Here is a 19,735-nt window from a genome sequence, read left to right on the forward strand (position 1 = left end):
CCCTATCACAAATGATACTAACTGATGTTTTATGGTATTAGATTATCTCTTTAACATATAAGTCTATTGGTTTATTCAAAGAACAACTCTTGTTAACATGAAGAAAATTGATAGATTTAGTGAGTTAATTCATAATTATCCAAATTTCATTATTTCTCTTTAATCTGACATAATCTCATCATAAAAATATATGGTAACTTATTCTCATTTTTATTCAGGAATAAGTATCTTTTACAGTTTTTCTGTATGTGCTTAGTGCATTAACCTGCTGATAAACTAAACATTTGAAGATAAAACTCTACTAACCTTTCTTTATACTCAACCACCGATTACTCCTAATCGATTTATCAAAATAGAAGCAAGAAAAGAAAATACCACCTTGATGGAGGAGAAAGAACCTCTTTAACACAAGTAGTTCTATTATATGGCTAAGAGAGAACAAAAATAAACTGACAATTGCAGGCTAAAGATCCAACTGTAATAACATCTTGCAACTAAATGCAAACTAGTTCTAAAAGCAATCAACTAAACAATTTTCAAGAGAATATGAGAGAGATGAACTTTTCAGCATTATTGCTCTAAATATTTTATAGCAATTAGATAAGTATAAATGCTCATGAAGATTGTAAGGAATTGTAGGTGAGCTGCTTCGCCATTAGAACTCAAAAGGGTAATTAATGGTTGATAGTTCAGGAATGCTACATTAAATGAACTTGCTAACTGAGAAGCAAAATGAATCATTGGAAAATATGATAGAGATTGAGACACTGACATGGGGTTCGAGTCCAGTTCTTGGTGTATAGGAATGTGTGCACGGGTTGGCAGCATTACAGAAGGCTTGTCAAGACATAGTCGAAGAGAAGTGGAAGACGTGAGAAGGAGTTCGGGTTCGAGATCGTCGACCGCATCCAAGATATCTCCGTTGCCACTGGTAGGCCTCTCTCATCCCATCGATCTCAAAGAAGTGATGGAAAGGAAACTATTTCTTTTTTTTTTTTCTTACTCATAAAATTAAAATACACTATAAATATGCTTAGATCGTAAGAGCAACGATATAAACCTAACACAGATTAGATTCATAAAATATATTGACCTATAAGAAAATAAAATAAAAAAGTTGAAAGAAGTGAAGTCCGAAGGCATTTCTAGTTGGCAAATATTGAGAAAATGTCCCAAGATATAACCGGGATTCGTCCTCCTGCCCGTATGTGGAGGATTATAGAAACATTTCAGCTACATCTAAATCTAAGATAAAAATATAAAAAATGAATGAATGAATAATAGAAGGGCAAGAAGAAGAATAAATTAAAAATATTAAATCAAACCTATAACAAATCCAATTCATATGTTTGGATGATTTAGGCCCAATCATCCCTTCAACCAAATAACTTAATAGACTTAAAAGAAGACGATATTAATAAGGAGAACTACTGTTTGTGAGACTAAATGGAAGAAAAGTTGAAAGAAAAATATATAGAAGAATAAACGAAGAATGAAGAAGAATAAAATAAAAATATGAAATCAAACTTATATCAAATTCAATTCATATGTTTGGATGATTTAAGTCCGATCACCTCTTCTACTAAACATTTTAATTGACTTAAGAAAGATGATCTATGATCTAATAAGAAGGATTGTTTCCTTTAAGTACAATGTGAGATTAAAAGGGCGAAAAATTGAAAGAAGAATAAATAGAATAATGGACTGTTTTCCTTAAGGATAAGGACTGTTTAGAAAAATGGATTATTTCTTTTGCTTTCGATGTGAGATTTAAAGGTAAAAAATTGAAAGATGAATAGATAAAATGATTGACTGTTTTTCTTGAGGAGAATCATTGTTTAGAAAAATGGATTATTTCCTTTAGTGAGACTAAAAATTGAAAAGTTGAAAGATGAATATATAAAAACAAAAATAAGAAAAAGGAAGAAGAATAAAATAAAATAATTAAATTTAAACTTATATCAAACTAAATTGCTTAGATGATTTAGATCTAACCAATCTATAAAATTCAAAGGACTAATTTTAGATTAAAATAGCTATCTTTAATATTTTGATTCCGCTAACAAAAATATCACAGAAGGATTCTAGCAAATTATAAGAGGTAATCTATAACTAAACTAAATTTAACAATGATTATCTAAATAAAAAAAATAAAATTTCCTAGGATTAACAGTCTCAACAGTATTACAAAGGGAAAGAATAAATTTTGTGTTTTTCCACCCACCATAGATCCAATGATATTATCTTCGTTGCACCAGCAGCCGCTGCTGGGCACGGCCGCATCCCAAGTCACTGACGACTGCTGCGAGCTTTGACAACAAGCCATGGCTTCAACAAAAAAAGGCTCTTCCGTCCCCTCCATAGCATGCAACAATATCATCTTCGAGCTGCAGCCGGCCGCGGCTGCATCCCAACTCGGCCAAGAATGGTGGCTTGAACAACGAAAGGCTCTTCCACGCCGCCACACCGTGCAGGAATGTCCTCCTCACGACTTGCGTAGCTGCAGCTGGTCACGGGGGCCTCAGCAAGCGGGAACGACCATTGCGAGCTCCCCCAAGAAGTCGTCGTCATACCGACCAAGAACGAGCCGCCATCGTTGGTGCTCAAGATGCTGCAGTCAGCCTGCAAGCTCGGCCAAGAACTCATGGCGCCGCCACTCGTCACAAGTTGGCCAAAAGTGGGGACGACCATTGCGAGTTCCACCAAGAATGGTTCGCCCTCGTCTGTGCTCCAGCCTTATGCAGTCAGCTTATTTAGGTATTTACCATGTTTTAGATAGTTATATGCATATTATACATATTTTAAGAAGTAACATATGATCTAGGAGTTATAGGGTAGTTCCTACACCTAACTCAATCATGAGTGATATGGTGGAATGAGGTAGTTACCACTAGGTCCTATAAATAGGACCATAGTTCATGAAGCAAGATGGTGAGTGTGCACTTGGGAATATCTGGTAAATGTTTTATGTCTTTCCTCTTGTTTAAATACTACATCGATTTTATTGATCGAAAAGGTTTTTTTAATTACACGTAGTATTCTATTTTTATCGTTTTCTTGCTCATCCATCCCCAACATTTATGGTATTAAAGCTAAGTTTTAATCTAAACTAGGCATTATGACATTCAATGGCAATTTCATGTCTCAACCCCTTATTCCTATCTTCTCGAGCAAATGCTATAAATTTTGAAGTATCAAGATGAAGACTTTATTCAAGTCTCAAGATCTTTAGGACTTAATAAAGAATGTATATATAGATCCAGATGAAGAAATCAGGTTGAGGGAGAATAGAAAGAAGGACTCAACGACATTGTTCTTCATTCAACAAGCTATACATGAGACAATCTTCTCAAGAATTACAGTAGCAACAACATCAAAGAAAGCTTGGTTGATACTTCAAAATGAATTTCAAGGCTCATCAAGGGTGATTATGGTAAAACTTCAAACCTTTTGTCATGAGTTTAAAGTTTTGTTCATAAAAAGCAATGTATCGGTGTAAGATTTTCTTTCTCGAGTGACTGAAATTGTTAGTCAAATAAAAATCGTATGGTGAACATTTTCATAATCATATAATTGTTGCAAAAATTTTGAGAAGTTTAACTTCGAAATTTGATCATGTTGTTGCCGTAATTGAGGAGTTAAAAGATTTATATATATTTTCATTTGATGAACTAATGAGTTCCTTGCAAGCACATGAAGCAAGGTTGAACAGGTCACTTGAAAAAAATGAAGAAAAAATATTTCAGGTTAAGGGGGATCTTCTACTTCAAAAGAAGATAAAAAATCAATAAGAAGAGGATGTGATAGAGGAGGATTTCATGGTAAAGGAAATGGAAAACAAAGAGGAAGAGGACACTTTGATGGGCATGATGAATAAAGATAATCAAATTATGATTAAAAAAATTACAAGAGTAGAATTCAATGTCACTATTATAAAAAGTTTGGTCACATGAAGGCAGATTGTTGGAAAAGAGAAAAGCAAGCAAGCTATGTGGAGGAAAATGGGATGAACCAATGATATGCCAAACAATAAGGATTCCCTTGTAATCGATTATATCTAGTCAAGTTAGTTTAGAGTCTAATTGGTTTAGAATATAATTAAGCTAACTCAATTAGGGGCCAATTGGGCCCAAAATGAGGCTTTTTTGGGCCAAGAGAAAGGCCCATTCAGTGACCCAAAAGTTGGGTCAGGTGGTGGCACCGTCGATGGCTCAGTCTATGAGGCATAGTCTCTGAGACTATGTCAAGCGGTGGTATCACCAGACTGGATGGTGGTACCGTCCAGACACAGTCTCCTAAGCAGTGGTACTACCCAGTGTCAGTGCTGCAGGCGGTGGTACTGCCCAGCATAGGCGGTGGTACCGCTAGGACCCGAAAACCCGAGATGAGACCCTTTTTTTTACTTCAATTTTGAAGTCATTTGGGTCTATAAATACCCCATATATTCCTGCATGGAGTAGCAAGAATTAAGCATGAAATTAAGTTAAAAAAAGAGGAAACAAAAATTGGAAACTCTCTTAGGATTTAGAGTCCCTTCTTCCTAGTATTTAGAAAGTTATTCTAAAGAAAGAAGTGAGGTCTAAGAAAGAGAGGTTGTAAGGGTTGTTTCCTAAACCCATTGAAAAGGAAAAAAAGCGTAAAAGGGTAGTTGACCTTCGCCCATTGAAGGAAGATCATTAGTGGATGCTGATAGCCTCGACGGAAGAGGAATCAGTGGAGTGGATGTAGGTCACGACGATCGTACCACTATAAAAATCTATTTTGCACTTCTATTTGTGTAATTTACCTTACTACAAACTTCCTTACTTAATTTAATTTCTCATTACACTCTTACAAACGCTTTCAAAGTTTAATATCTTTCTGAAATGGGTTTGATCGAAATAAAGATTTTTGAACTGATAATATTTTTACCGCTGCACTAATTCACACCCTCCCCTCTTAGTACTGCTCTTGATCCTAACAGTTGGTATTAGAACCTCGTTATTTCTTATTTAGTTTAACACCCAAGAGAAATTACTCATTTTGGCTTTCAAGAGGGTCACTCTCTCGTTCGTCCTCCCATGTTCAATGGGATGGACTGCACATATTGGAAAACTTGAATGAGAGTTTTCTTGCTTTTGTTGAATGTTGATTTATGAAATATTATCGAAAGCGATTTTCAAAAGTCTTCTACTCCAATGAACGAATGGAATGATTTGGAGAAGAAAATTTTTTCTTTAAATGCTAGAGCTATGAATGCTCTATTTTATACCTTAGATAAAAATAAATTCAATTGGGTTTCTACTTGCGAAACAACTTTCGATATTTTGCACACTCTTAAAATCACACACGAAGGCACAAGTAGGGTTAAAGATTCTAAAGTTAATATTTTGATGTATGATTTTGAGTTATTTCGAATGGAACCAAGCGAGACTATTGGAGACATGTATATCCATTTTACGGATATCGTCAATAGTCTGAAAGCATTTAGTAAATATTTTTTAAATTTTGAACTCGTTAATAAAATATTGAGATCCCTTCCAAAGAGTTGGGACCCTAAAGTAATGGTCATTCAAGAGGTAAAGGATTTAAAAATTTTTCCTCTCGAAGAACTTATCAGGTCGTTGATGACCTACAAAATGAGTTGTATGGCTCATGAAGAGTTTGAGAACAATCTTCCAAATAACAGAAAGGATTTGACACTTAGAACAAATGGAGATCACTCGAGCGAAAGCTCAAGTGATGATGACTTTGAACTCTTGACTATAAAGCTTAAAAAATTCTTAAAACAAGAATCTAAGAACAAAAATAAACCTAAAAAAAAGAAGCTACAAAAGAAGAAGAAAACATTCAAAGATGGCTTGGGATGAATCAAATTTATCCGAAGATGAAGAACAATCCAATAAAGGTGACGTGACAAACTATGCCTTAACGGTGTTCGACGATGAGGTAACCAAAATCCCTTTACTTTATTTCAAAATTACATGATGCATTTCATGAGTAATTTTTAAATTTAAAAATAAATAAATAAAAATTTAAAATATATCATGCTTCTTTTTCTAGTTATTTAAAAAATTTAGCATGAAAATTACATGTTAAACTCCTAACACTAAGCATGAAAAACTAGATTTATTTAAAAAGAAAAAATGCTTTACAAACAAATTGATTTTGATTTTGACTGAAAATACTTTATGTTTAATAAAATCATATTTAATGATTTAATGATGCATAATGATATAAGACGTAATAAAAATGTTAAAAGTTTTGATGACATGTTTATTGATTTAATTATGCATGATGATTTGAAGTCTTGGTGATTTTTGTGATGAATCTTGTCTTTTGGTTTTAAACATTGATACATGTTTTTATTTGTCATAAATGAAAAAGGCATGTTTCTATGAAATAAATCACATAAAATAAGACACATAATATATATATATATATATATATATATATATATATTATCATTTGAATTAAAATGATAAATCAAATCTCTTGTTTAAAGAAGCCTTATGTTTAATGTGTTATATTTTTTGTCATGATAATTTTGATTGAAGATAATTTATATTTAATTAAATCATGTTTGATTTGAAATAATAATTTAAAATTATGCTTAATGAGTTTATATTTCAAAATTATGCATGATGATCTTTGTGATATATGGATTATTGATCTTGTCGTGATGAACTTTGATTTTAAACAATGATACATATTTTTGTTTGGCATAAAAACAAAGACATGCTTGTTGAAATCAAATTACTTAAATTGAAACAACTAAAGAGAGGAAAGTTTTTTTTCTTGAAAAATTCTTTTTCTCTAATCTTATTGATTTTTTGCTAAGAGATTGATAAAGTTATTTATGCCATTTTGAATCTCTTGAAAAGAATTTTGATGATTTGATGATTTTAATTTGAATGAGATTTATCCAAATCATGATCTTGATTTCTTGGAATTGCTTGAGATTTTTTTTAATCATGAACTCTTCTTTGTACTCATATAATTTTTTTCTTAGTATTTTATTTAAGGAGGAGATTTACTATATGAATAATGTCTTTTGGTATTCATATAATCTTATCTTTCATGATATGATATATATTTTTTCCTTGAATTCATGAAGTATATCTCATCATCAAATTTTTATTGATATCTTCCATGTGATGACTTGAATATTTACACCTTTGTTCTATTCTCCCATTTTTGCCTATAACAAAGGGGGAGAAAATAAATGACGAATGTTTGGTACCAACAATCATGAAGTGATAAATGCTTAAAAAATATTGATTTAATATTTGGTATCCTTTAGTATCATCCATGAGAGAAATGATGAATGTTTGGCATCATGATCAAAATATTGATTTAATGCATGAAGTGATAAATGCTTAAAAAAAATTTATGTCTTAGTATCATGTATGATATGCTCATAGTGATGATTAATTTATTTTTAGTATCATCCATGAAGCAAAGATGAAAAGTAATGGTTTGAAATTATACATGTTATATATTAAAAACTTGAAACCATGTTTTGGTATCATGCATACCCAAGTAATATTGATTTGAAAATTTATTGATTTAGTATCATGTCCAACGTGATAATAATGATGACTTGGCATGTCTTACAAGAACACTTTATGGTTAAGATTTATTTTCTTTATCCAAATCATGATCTTAATTTCTTAATATTTAATACATGAGATTTTTCTATGAATTAAGATCTTATTTTTGAACTCCCATATTTCTTTTTATTATTTACAAAAACGGAAAAGAATTACAATATTATATTCTTCCTTTCTATTTGACAATGGCATAGGGGGAGCAAATTTTGCTAGCTTACTAGCTAGCTTGCATACTTCAAGAAGAAGCAATAAGTTATTAGTTTGCACATCATAAAGAGAAGCAAAAAGCTTGTTCATCTCAAAAGAGAAGCAAAAGTACTATCTTGCCTATCTCAAGAAGCAAAACATGCTAACTTAAACATTTAGCAAATTTTACAAACTTGTGAAACTCAAAATTATTGCTAGCTTGCTTGATGATAAAACTTGAGATTATGTTTATAATACAATGATTTGAAACTTGCTAAATGCACTTCTCCTTGTTGATGACAAAGGGGGAGAAGATATGATGATAATGTATAATCATGCATGGGATGATATACTTGGATATTTTGATTATGCATGATTTTATGATGCATGCAATGATGTGATAAATTGGTTAATTCAATACTCATGTTGCATGCAATGTTGAAATACTATGATTTCAAATTTTCTATCACTATTGCATATTGATAGGGGGAGTTAAGGTTAACTCCGCCATTAATTAGTTGTCATCATAAAAAAGGGAGAGATTGTTGAATCTCGAATTTTGATGATAAAATCAATTGATGTGTTTGTCATCTAATGTGCATTTAAGTGACGTAGGACTAGCTTCGATCAGAAAAGGTAAATCAATTAAAGCAGGAGAAATCGAATGTTGAGCCAGAGCAAACATGTCAAAAGATTAGACGTCGGGCCGGAGGAATGGTCGACATATCGACAAAAGGCTTTGGGTCGTGAATTCGGGCATCGGGCCAAGAAGATTGGACATTACACTAAGAATATCGGATGTTGTGAGAAGACAATGTGCTGATTGGGCAATACATCGAAGGAGAGAACGATGCACCGAAGGATCAGATGAAGCACCGGATGAACCAATGACATGCCAAACAACAAGGATTTGCTTGTAATCGATTATGTCTAGATCGAGTTAGTTTAGTGTCTAATTGAGTCGGCTTAGAATGTAATTAAGCTAACTCAATTAGGGGCTGATTGGGCCCAAACTGGAACTATTTTAGGCTAAGAGAAAAGGCCCATTTAGTGACCCAAAAGTTGGATCAGGTGGTGGCACTACCAATCCAGGCGGTGGCATCGTCGGTGGCTCAATCTATGAGGCACAATCTCCAAGACTATGTTAGACAGTGGTACCGCCTAGTATCAAGTAGTGGTACCGCTAGTCTGGGTGGTGGTACTGTTTAGACATAGTCTCCTAGGTGGTGGTACCACCTAGTGTAAGTGTTGTAGGCGGTGGTACCGCCAAGACTTGGGAAACCCAGGATGAGACCTTTTTTTACTCTAATTTTGAAGTCATTTGGGATCTATAAATACCCCAGCTATTCCTATATGGAGTAGCAAGAATTAAGCATGAAATTGAGTTGAAAAAGGGGGAAAGAAAAATTAGAAACTCTCTTAGGATTTAGAGTCCCTTCTTCCTAGTATTTAGAAAGTTCTTCTAAAGAGAGAAGTGAGGTCTAAGAAAGAGAGGTTATAAGGGTTATCTCCTAAACCCATGAAAAGGAAAAAGAGTGTAAAAGGATAGTTGATCTTTGCCTATTGAAGGAAGATCATTAGTAGATGCCGGTGGCCTCGACGGAAGAGGAATCAGCGGAGTGGATATAGGTCATGACGATCGAACCATTATAAAAATCAGGTTTGTATTTCTATTTGTGCAATTTACCTTATTGCAAACTTCCTTACTTGCTTTACTTTCTCATACACTCTTACAAATGCTTTCAAAGTTTAATATCTCTTCGAAACGGGTTTGATCGAAACAAAGATTTTTGAACCGACGACGTTTTTACCGCTGCACTAATTCACCCCACCCCCCACCCCCCCTCCTCTTAGTGCCGCTCTTGATCCTAACACATCCAACTACCCAAGCCTCTTAGATTAGTGGATCTTTATCCAGTAATCTCTCATTGACTCTTATTGGATCTCATCCACAGGATCCAATAATTCAAGGGCTTTTTGGATATCTAATAAAATAGGAGCTTCGACAGATATCTCATATTCAAACCTCTACTCATCGCAACGCCTACCATATGTGTGTGACCCTCTAGGCCCAATATCGAGTTGGCCATGAGTCATACCTATCAGAACTCCTTCTGGCTCGGTGAATTATTATCTCTATAATAATTCACTCGACTCATCGACTGTGGATGTACTAGAACACTATGTCGTAGTCCCCAAACGATACAGGTGAATCCAATCTATTAGACCTGTCTATCCTTAGTTACCATGTACCTATAGTCCCTCATCCATATAATATCCTAGAGATTGTATACCGAGCATGGTGCTATTAGACCCATACGATTTTTACTCGAGTCTCGCTCTAATCGGATTCCTCCGGAAAACACTTTCTCTCTCAATCCGAATGACCATAACTAAGGATTTATTTGAGCAAAAACATATAAGATATTCCTCTCATGACACTGAGAGTAGATGATCCTCTATCGACACTCAATAGTCCTCGTAAGGTTGTCTACCACTCCCGATAACCAGTTGTGCTAGATCTGAAATCTCCAGACCTATAAGTCTGGTATCAAAGAATCGAGTACTCATACAGGACATCCTTGGTGTCTCAAGTCTAAGGACCAGATACACCATTGGGAATACAAAATCGTTGTCTGATAATAAGGCATCATCAACCATCTAGCATTCCGTAAGCGGATCAATCAATGAACTCATTCTCCAATAAGCACCTATACTGTATCCTTAGTGTCCCCACACGAGCAGCTATGAGACTAGCTGAATCTATCATATAGATGGGTATACAGCACACCAATCTATCTGATTATCTCGATGTCCCTCTCGAGTAACCTATGATCGGGATTATTTAGGATCTATATTTAAAAGCGAATCGGTCTCGTTATCATGATCTCATCATGATCCGATTCTTATTGCACAGATCTATGGACATCACAATATATTCAAGCAACAAGCAATATAAAGTGATAAAATATAAAAAATATAATAATAAATAAAAAGACCGTGAGTCAAGTTACATATGTCATCACTCGCGTGATTAGCTTGTAGGGCACCTATGACTTCAAATATAAGATATCCGTTGGAGCCCCTATCTTATTGGATATCTAATAAGCCCCTGAATTATTGAATCCCATGAATGAGATCTAATAAGAGCTAATAAGATATTATTAGGTAAAGACCCACTAATCTAAGAGGCTTGGGTAATTGGATAGAATCTAGTATCCAATAGGGCAGGATCCATTATGATTAATTGTGACCCTCTATTAATAGGAGGGAACTAAATACTCATAGGCTGGGGCTTCTTGGTGGTCACCTCTTATTCTCCTCTCCCCTTCTCTCATCAGATAATAGGCGTAGAGATTTGAGGAGTCTCGTCGCAACCCTGCTATATGGATCACTGCTAGAGAGGAGGACGCTTGACCTCCTTCATCCTCTCCAACAAATCTACAAGGATTCATGGATATATGATCTCCCTAGGCAATATAACTATCTCACATGTGATTTTCTGTGTTGCGGGTTTTACGCACCAATCTTTGCAAAACGATGAACACCTTTTGAGAAATTTAAGATTTTTGTTTTCTATTATTCCGCTATGCATGTTATGTCACCCCTAGATTTTCCAACACTTTTGACATAAGATTATCGAACTCTGCTATGTAGTCCTCCATACTAAGATCATTTTGCTTGAAATTATAGATTTTGAGAAAGATCTCTTTTCTATAGTTGTCAGATAAGTATTTTTTCTTCAACTCCCTTTTCATTTTCTCACATATCACGATCTTAGTCTTTCCCTTATGTTCTCTTTGCTTCTTCAAGTTTTCTCATCAAAAAGATGCATTCTTTCTTAGTTTGAGTGCCACAAGCTTTACCTTATTTTGTTATGGTGGTTCATGAAACTCAAACATTCTTTCCACCACATTAAGTCAATCAATAAAGTCATCAATATTGATTTTACTTTCAAACTTTAAAATATCCAACTTTGGGTTATATTTCTTTTGCCACTCGTATTGGTCTTTATACTTTGCTTGATATCTTCCAACTCCCTTTGTTGAGGAGGTGTATCATCATCAGAACTAAACTTTTGCACATCATTTTTGTTAGGATCGGGGTCGGCACTAAGAGGGGGGGTGAATTAGTGTAGCGATGAAATCACGTCAACTTTAAAAAAAAACTTCCGTACGATAAAACTGTTTACGTTGAAAACTGATTTTGGAAACTTAATTTGAAAGCGTACGTAAACGTATTAAAGGCAGTAAGCTATTAAAGAGGTTTATAGTATGTAAATGGCAGGAAGTAAATGCAAACAAGAGTTTTAGAGTGGTTCGGTCAACGTGACCTACATCCACTTTTGGCTTCCTCCTCTGACGAGGTCACCGACGTCCACTAGAGACCTTCCTTCAATAGGCGAAGGCCAATCACCTTTTACACCCCTCTTCTCCGTTTATCGGGTTTAGGAGACAACCCTTACAAGCGCTCACTTACTCCTCTCTCAAACTAGTCTAACACTTAGAAGAGGGAGAGGAGATCACATAAGATTTTAGCAGCGTTTCTTTCTTTTTAAACTCTTTATGCTTGTGTGCTTTAACCAAGGATGAGAGGGGTATTCATAGGCTTTAAGTTGATTCAAACTTGGAGCCTAAAACTTTCCCATCCCAGGTTCCCCAACCACGGGTAGTACCACCGCCCAGTGTCAATGTAATTGTTTGATAAAATGCTTATGTATGTCCGTGTCTTTTGGTATGTTTATGCTTTGTACAACATGTAGAGGGACGACCGAAGGCTTAATAGTCCCATTTTAGTTTGGTTGGTGGCCGCTTCAGGCTTGTAAATAAAGGTTGTGTCATGTGGACATGTGTGAGAGATTTTTGGTCTGACCATTTTACCCTTTGTTGTGCAACTGTTCAGAGCTTGTAAAGTATGTTTGTAATTTGCATTGTCTATGAAGTGTTTTCGGAGATGTTTGCTTATGGATCCCGAATGATGTGTTTTCTCTAACCCGTTCTCTCTTTTGTGGGTCCTAAGGGACAAGGGAGGCTTCGGGGATGCTGACCTTTGCGGACGAACATGCAAGGGTGACGCACGCCTTAGGTAAAACCAGCTAAGTCCGTGACATATGGTATCAGAGTGGGACAAGCACTCATAGAAACACTTAGCATGCAAACGTGAGGGACCTAGCGGGGCTGCGTTGAGGTCAGTCAGCACATGCACGACCGTTTAGGAAAAAATGGGCATGGAGATGTAGGGAAAAGGAGTCGCTCGGAGGAGCAGGCATCTGACATTGGCATTCAGAGGAATGGCCAACCCTTCACGCAAGAGGCACCACGAGAACAGGCAAGCTTGGAAGAATGTGGAGCGCACAAAGGGTGGGATGGCTGAGTTTGAGCTACGGCTCAACGTTGACAACCATACTTGATGGTGCTCAAGGCAGGCGAGGCGCCTGGTAAAGGATGAGACCATGCAAGTTGGAATGAGTTGCTCAACGACCAAAAGAGTTATGCAAAGCTCGCAGAGGTGAGGGGAATTGCTAGCTCGAAGAAGTTGGTACTCATGCATGGGCTTGTATTCGGACGATGGAATGTTCGTGGCCATCCCAAGGCGACCGAAAATCGGTGCCATGGAGCATTGAAACTTTCTCTTTGGCATGTGAAAGATACGTTCGTAGGAAGCTGAAGTGTGCAACGAGTTCAGTATGTTGCTAGGCCTTGAGTGGTGCAGCGGGGGCTGTATTGACGTAGAGTCACAATCTAGCAAGTGCGTTTGCAAGAGGCAGAACAATGCACAGTTTGTTCAGCAGATCGGAGTAGTCCAAGGGGATGGTGGTCTCCGAAACAAAAAGATATGTTGCTCCAATGGGACAGTTATCTAGGAGGGATAAGTCCTGGCTCTCTAGAGGGATAATCATATGGGACGGACCTCACAAGTTGAGGAGGAGTACCTCAACAAACAATAACTCCACGAAGCTCAATGGACCGAGCAAGCGGGGAGGAGTCATCGCATGATCTCGCTCGAGAGAATGCATTGGTGGATGCATTGCTAGATCAAGTGGGGGAGCGACCCGAAGCAACACAAATGAAGGCACACTTGGAGTCGATATGGAGATCAGACTCAAGGGAGGGCTGACCCGTGGAATGGTGGGCGCGAGGGCCACCATCGACTCAATGCAAAAAACGAGGAGCGGAGCAACTTGAGTGTAACTTGGCGAAGTACCCAAGCCGCATGAAGGGAGCCAGCATAGAAGTTGGAACATGGAGCAGAGGCACAGTGCTTTCCTTAGACAGAGGTCAAGGACATGAACTCTTACAGAGGCATGTTGTTCCATGGGTCCTTCATTCTGACAGAGCGGACTCATCTTGCATGGTGCCAAAGACGAAGGGAGCTTCTGGGCATATGCACCTTATCTCGGAAAAGCATTTGATAGAGGAACTAAGGTGACTCAATTTACGGAGGCGAAGTTGGGTTCAGAAGGCCTTAGCACGGGGCAAGAGGACGTAGAGGCGGGTACTCTTGAAGAATATGCCATAGTGTTGCAAATCAAGTTGCTAAATAGGAAACAGTGCGCAGCGGAGATTGTGTTAATAGGGGCAGAGGCCCAGGATCCAGACAATGGGGTACTAATTGCAACGAAGTCGGGGGACCTCGGGAGCTACTAGGCGATGGACTATCCTAGAGCGGTGCTTCATCTAGGTGTGACCCAAGAGTGGGTGGATGAAGGTCGATTGCCAAAGGAGCGAATAAAATCGAAGGTGGAAGAGACTCTGCGATGTACTAGCAGAGGCCACACATGAAGGGTTCACAATTCGAGTTCATCCCACAAGGATCAGAATGCAATAGAGATGTCACCAGGAGGCGACATGGTATAGCGGATCGTGGTGGAATAGTTCGTGGCAATGCGATACACACGACATAGTCCCGCGAGGGACTAGATCATACGGAGGTATAATCGGGAGCTACTGGAAGCTCCACTTCGGTGAACAACACGACGGTAAGAAGGGCTATGGATTCAAGGAGTGAAGGCCATGGTACTGCAGAGGCGGGTCTTCCGTGCGTGCATCGAATTTTGCATCGGATGAAAACCTTGGTCATCAGCATATGGGGGTTGGGTTCCACCAAAGGAAAAGTTCAAATGCAAGTACTAGTGAGTCCCATGGGAGGGACTTGATCATACAGAGGTATGATTGAAGCAGTTGGAGAGTTGGATTGCTCCAGAGCTCATATTCGCTTAAGGGAGCCCAGCAAGTCAGAGGACAAGGTCGAGTAAGCGAACGTTGCTACCAAGGAAGCTAAGGAGAACAGAATCGGTGCAAACCCTATAATGCGATGGTAGAGGCCATGCATGGGAGTTGCAGTCTGTCTTTCCATCGACCAAGAGGGAGCTGCTTGGAGAACACAGAGGTGTTGAAGCAGGGGGTCGAAAGGGGCGAAGAAGCGATGACGAGTCCAAAGGGACTTAGCTACCCAAAATCAAGCATCGTTAGAATGGAGGTGGACTCAGAGGAGTGCCACAGAGACATATCTACTGATCATGAAGAAAAGGGATGCAGATGCGAGGCGACGGATAGTAGGGCCATGGGCATGCAGCGCCATGGTACCGTAGAGGTGGGACTTCCGTGAAAGTCATTGATCCCTTGCTCTCATGGAGGGAGAGCGCTTGGTCGTGAAAGGGGCCGAGGAGGTGGAACATGCAGAAGTAATCTCCAAGTATTGAGACAAGGCTGAAGGGCAGAGGCCGAGGAACTTCGTAAGACCGGTGTCAATGAGCTTCTCATCAAGATAGCCGAAAGTGAAGGACTTCGGGTCATGCAAGAGTGCATAACCAAGGAACAAAGCAGGCAGTACATGGTTCTGTACCTTTGCTACTCAGTGGAGTAGGTGGCAGGGTTGATGGAGAAGGCGGTACAATCCCAGAGGCGACCAAACCTATGAGAGAATTACTCCAAGTTGGGGTGAAAACTTCTTGCATTCCAGAAGTTCGATGGCATTGAGAAGGTGAATCACAGTAACTAACTCAACACAAGGAGTGCAAACACTTCAAGTGCTTCAGAAGTGTGAGCAAAGAGTAGGTGAAGGCTAGTAACCAGCTCGATGCACGGAGTACAACCTCGAGGAGGCGGGCGAAGTCAAGTAACCTTTGCCTTCTCAACCCTTAAGAGAATGGGCGAAACCGAGTACTCCAATTCTCTTATCTATCCAGCAGAGGAGCTCTGCACAAGTTCAAAGACCCTTCAAAGATAATAGAAGATAATAGTTGTCAAATCCTCACCAACGGTGATCAGTGCTACTGAGAGTAGATTGTCCGCTTCATTTCCCAACGAAATGCCAATCGAAAGCGGAAGTGATGCGAACCTACTTGGATGTGACAACTAAGTAAAAGAAGAGTCAATGAACAAATTTTGTGGAGGAAGGACCCAAAACTTCAGAAGTTTACGAGACGATGCTCGTTAAAGCTCCAACAAGCATCCACCCAGTTCAAGCAACATGAGGCATTTGAGATACTAGCGCAGTAAGGATGGTCTTTTTCTTTATTTGGAGGATCCATAGGAATCAACAAGGATCAACACAACTCAGCCAACCCCACACCAGAGTCAGAGTCATTGGTGAGTTGAAGCAGCATGGCGGATCAAAGGTTCGACTACTCAAAAACAGTAACGGAGAGCAGTTGGGAGCCAAGAGGCGCATTGTAGCTGGAGTAGAAGATTGAAGACTCAGCAAAGGCGAGGAGTTGTAGTGTCGGCAAAGGCTTCAATGAGGTCGTCGAAGGAAGAAGTGGGGGAGAATGTCATGGACAAACTTCTAAACAAAATGTTTGATGAAATGCTTATGTATGTCCGTGTCTTTTGGTATGTTTATGCTTTGTACAGCATATAGAAGGACGACCGAAGGCTTAATAGTCCCATTTTAGTTGGGTTGTGGCCGCTTCAGGCTTGTAAATAAAGGTTGTGTCATGTGGACACATGTGAGAGATTTTTGGTCTATAATGGATCATTTTACCCTTTGTTGTGCAACTGTTCAGTGCTTGTAAAGTCTGTTTGTAATTTGCATTATCTTTGAAGTGTTTTCGGAGATGTTTGCTTGCGGATCCCGAATGAGACGTTTTCTCTAACTCGTTCTCTCTTTTGTGGGTCCTAAGGGACAAGGGAGGCTTCGGGGAGGCTGACCTTTGCGGACGGACAAGCAAGGGTGCTGCACGACTTAGGCAAAACCAGCTAAGTCTGTGACAGATTACTAGATCATAGTTCGTGGTGGAATAGTTCGTGGCAATGTGATACACACGACATAGTCCCGCGAGGGACTAAATCATACGGATGTATAATCAGGAGCTATTGGAAGCTCCACTTCGGTGAACAACACGACGGTAAGAAGGGCTATGGATTCAAGGAGTGAAGGCCATGGTACTGTAGAGGCGGGTCTTCCGTGCGTGCATCGAATTTTGCATCGGATGAAAACCTTGGTCATAAGCATATGGGGGCTGGGTTCCACCAAGGGAAAAGTTCGAACGTAAGTACTAGTGAGTCCCATGGGAGATCTTCAGTCACGTGTGAGAGATTTTCGGTCTATACTGGACCATTTTACTCTTTGTTGTGCAACTGTTCAGAGCTTGTAAAGTTTGTTTGTAATTTGCATTGTCTATGAAGTGTTTTCAGAGATGTTTGCTTGTGGATCCCGAATGAGGCATTTTCTCTAACCCGTTCTCTCTTTTGTGGGTCCTAAGGGACAAGAGAGGCTTCGGGGAGGCTGACCTTTGCGGACGGACATGCAAGGGTGCCGCGCGACTTAGGCAAAACCAACTAAGTTCGTGACATAGTGTTAGTGTAACTGACACTACCCTAGGTGGTACCATCGCCCAGGCTGGCGGTACCACCACTTGGGGGGTAGTGCTAGGCAGTACCACCGCCCAAACTGACTGTACAATCGCCTAGACTAGCGGTACCATCGCTTGACATAGTCTCGAAGACTATGTCATGATGGTGAGACTTCTTGGGGCACTATTTGGGCCTTTTATTGGGCCCAACACAGTTCTTACATGGGCCTAGTTGGCCTCTAATTGGGTTGGCCCAAATCCAAACCCAATTATGTGCTAACTACGATTCCTAAGACATAATATAAGCTAAACAATTCCGTAATTCTATTCTTCAAATGAGCTTCCGGTGAAATTCCGGTGAACTCCTAGACTGCACAATGATCTTCTTGGCGTGTTCCGACAAGCTTCTCTAGCAAGCTCCGAGACTTCTCGGCTGGTTCCTCCAGAACTTTCGACAAACATCCGGACTTCCGACGAACTCTCGAACTCCCAACGTAATCGCGTCCTTAACTCCGAGACTTCATTTTGCTTCATGCCTTGCTATCGTAGTTAATCCTTCATATATAAAATATACTTCGATATAGACAATTAATACTAAGTATTAATTAAGTTGTCCGGCATGTCATTGGTCCCTCGATGCTTCGTCCGATTCTTCGGCGTATCATCCTCTCTTGTGGCCTATTGCCCAATCGGCCAGTTGACTTCGCAACTCCGATATCCTTGGCGCAATATTCGCTCTTCTTGGCCCGATGCCCAAATCCACGGCCTGAAGCCTTCTGTCGATACGTCGACCGTTCCTCTGGCCCGACGTCCAATCTTCTGACATATTTTCCTCTGGCACAACATGATTTTTCCTACTTTAATTGTCTCATCCTGATCGAAGCATCCTGCGTCACTCAAAACGCAGATTAAAATATAAACACAATTATCAATTGGTTTCATCGTCAAAATACGAGATTCAATAATTTTCATGTTGGCTATTTCTTCTCTGAAGTTCTTAAGTGGTTTCATCCTTTTCTTATAAACTATACAACAATCTTTGTAGCTGTAACCTCAAGGACTCGACGTCATCTTCATGGCCAATACCTCTACTAATTGCATCTTTTCCATTTTGCCTTGCAATAATCTCTAGTCTTTCGCTCTGATGCTAAACTATGTTAGGATAATGAGGAATGAAATTTGAAAGGTTGATAGTTGTATTTGCTAGAAACACTTTTGAAATGGAGATAACTAGATTCACTAAGTTTAAAATTATAAAAGGATACATAAACTCACCATCCTAAGGATAATTAAACATGGATACAGAACTTTAAAAAAAGACTCATCACTGAAGAAAATATCCAAGAGATATAAAGACTAAACCCACTACTCTATGGTAAACCAAAAAGATATAGAGTTAAAAGAAAGAACTTAAAGAGTTTCTGCAAAAACAATCAGATCCTAAACTATTTCTAGTTCTAAAATATTAAAATAAATAATAACGCATGAAATAACAAAATTTATTACTTGTAGCTAATAACTAATCTTGTTAATACATTCCTTGGTCATGAAGATAAGTTGAATTAACTTTCCCTTTGAATCTACTCATCGGACCATCTATTAATGAAACAGTTGGAAAGTTAAGAGGCTGAGCTTTTTCAACTTATAAAGGTAAGCCTCTGAACTCTTTAGCAATCAATTCAGGCTATCCAATCAAGTTGGGTCATCTACAAGTTTGAAAAATGGGCTTGCAACTTATTTGGCTTATAGGCTTATACTTTTAAGAGGTCTAGATTAAAGGCTATGAGATAAGCATTATGGGTTATAGAGAATACTATATGATCAATAAGATTTACATGAGTTGATTGTAGTAAATTAGACACTTTCGTGTCAGTAACTAGAGTATAACACGAGTGTAACTAAAGAAAGTTTCACTAGACCTATCTAAACTTCTTTATAACTATCTAAAATCATTATAATATTTTAGTATCATTTTTTATTTTTAATTATTGACGATTTCAGGAATTAAAACTTTTAAATAGGGTATTATAGTTCTAGGTGGTACCATCACTTGTTTGAGTAGTACCATCACTAGTGCTCGATAAACCATTGGATATAGACAGTACCACTACCATTGGACAATATTGCACTGTGATCGAGTATAACTTAAGTGTAATACTAC

Source organism: Musa acuminata, chromosome BXJ2-1 (genome assembly GCF_036884655.1).
Source record: "Musa acuminata AAA Group cultivar baxijiao chromosome BXJ2-1, Cavendish_Baxijiao_AAA, whole genome shotgun sequence".
NCBI lineage: Eukaryota > Viridiplantae > Streptophyta > Magnoliopsida > Zingiberales > Musaceae > Musa > Musa acuminata.